Genomic DNA, 2,290 nt, shown 5'->3' with positions numbered 1-2,290 from the left:
AGGCTTAGTGTGTTAAATGAAGTTTTTAGGATATTTTCAACTTGTAGGGAAAAATGTTAAATGAAAAGTCTTCAAAGTTGTATTTATAATTACTATACTGCATATACTTTTTTTTTTAAAAAAAAAAGCAACTGCATTAGAAATTACATTTAAATTGTTTTTATTTTTTCTGTGAGGCTGGTTCCCCCATGCAGGTCAAGCTAGCCTTGACCTTACTTTGTAGCCCAAGCTGGTCTCAAATGTGCAGCAATCCTTCTGCCTCAGAAGGCAGGCATGCCTGTACTTAAAATTTTTAAATATACTGTATATTTTCTATTCTTAACTGGGCAACTTATCTCTGAAGACCTCTATAAGAATGACAGCCAATGGTTCATTTTATTATCTCCTCACAAAATTACCATAAGATACATAGTGGTATCTCAAAAAAAAAAAAAAAAATCTACCTTACTCTTGTTTTTGAAACAATCTATTTTTAGTGATGCATCTTCCATCATTTATGTAGATCATAAAGAAAAGAAAAAAATTTAGCAAGAGAAAGGGACCAAGAGATTGGAGGGAGGGGCGTGGGAGAGCAGAAGGTAGTAAGAGAATTAAGATGTTATGTAGCAAGGAAAGAATCAACAATGAAACAGCTATGTGTAATAGCGTATGCCTGTAATCTCAGCACTCAAGAGGCTGAGGCAGAAGGGTCACTGTAAATTTGAGGCCAGCCTAAGCTACAAGTGAGGTCAAGGCTGAACTATATAGCAAAACCCTGTCTCACAAAGACCAAACAAACCAACAAACCCCACAAAGCAAAAATGAAACAAACCCCAACACCTCCCCTCCAAAAAAAGTTCCTGGAGAACTTAATAGAATGAGCAAAAACTGCGAGCTACACCTTGGTTAGAAGACTAGTATCTAGAATACAAAAGCAATTTTTTTTTTTTAATAGATCTTCCAAATAAAAGACCCCATCTAAAAATGAGTAACCATCAATCTCCAGTACCACATGCTGTGCTGGCCCTGCCCAGGCAGGCTGTGCTGGAACAAGTCAGGGCATGGTGGCACATACCTGTACTCCCAGTGCTAGGGAGGCTGAGACAGGAGGATCACTACGAGTCTAGGCTGAATAGTGAGATCCTGTACCAAATGCATAAAAAAAGAGTAACCTGAATAAACATACTTCTCAGAAGATGAGAAGTATAAATGGCCAACACACACATGAAAAGATGGCCAGTATCTCAGGTCACTAAAGAAATGCAAATTAACACTAAGATGCCATCTTACTCCAGAAGAAATCCAATAGTAACAAATGCTGGACAGGCTACAGTGGAAAGAGGAACATTGCTACAACGCTGGTGGGAATGTAGGGGATTAGTACAGTGATTCCTCGAAAAAGTCTAAAATTAGAAATTCTGTTCAATCCAGATATTGCTCTTGTACATATCTTCCCAAAAGAATTAAAGACATCATATTACAGTGATATGCGTACACCCAGGATTACAGCAGCACAACTCCTAACAACTAAATCTTGTAAGTGGTCTATATGTCCATCAACAGATGAATGGATAAAGAACATGTGGTGCTCACATATGATGGACTACAACTCGATGGACAAATTGGACCCTTTTCTGAGGAAAATATATGCACCTTGAGACAAGGATGCGACAGTGAAATAAATCAAATACATATGCTTAACATGTAACAAGAAAAATAACAGAAAACAGGGAGATAGATGTTCTGCAAATGAACAGGGGACCAAAAGAGGGAGAGAAGGGAGAGGAAGGGGAGGGGAAGTAGAAATGAATGTTTCAGGCTGGGGAGATGGCTCAGTAGAATAAGTGCTTCCCTGGCAATCACAAGGGCCTGAGTTCAATCCCTGGTTCTGCCAAAAAAAAAAAAAAAGTTTCATGTACATGTGCCAACATGTGCTAAGAAAAAACTACACATATGTACCAACCTTCACAGTATATTTAATCTTATGTACTGCACTTTTTAAAAACCAAATTTAATCAGTTATACACTCACATATTCCTCTTAAGCCAAACCCAGTTACTCATATAATAAAACTTTAACAACATATTCATCTAAAAAGTGAAAGGTTATCAAATGTAGATGGTAATTTAGCCCTTCGGCAGGTTAACAGGTTTTTGCTTAGTTTATGTATTTGGTACAGGGTCTTTCTATACAGCTGAGACTCATAGTGATCCTCTTTCAGCCTCCCCAGTGCTGGGATTACAGGCCCGTGCCATCTATCTCACCAGGTTTCGGTGGCCTGCTCAGTGGGCACAGGGCGGGGCTAGCACTG

This window comes from Octodon degus, unplaced genomic scaffold (genome assembly GCF_000260255.1).
Source record: "Octodon degus isolate 3935 unplaced genomic scaffold, OctDeg1.0 scaffold00099, whole genome shotgun sequence".
NCBI lineage: Eukaryota > Metazoa > Chordata > Mammalia > Rodentia > Octodontidae > Octodon > Octodon degus.
This window is presented reverse-complemented; position numbering follows the sequence as displayed.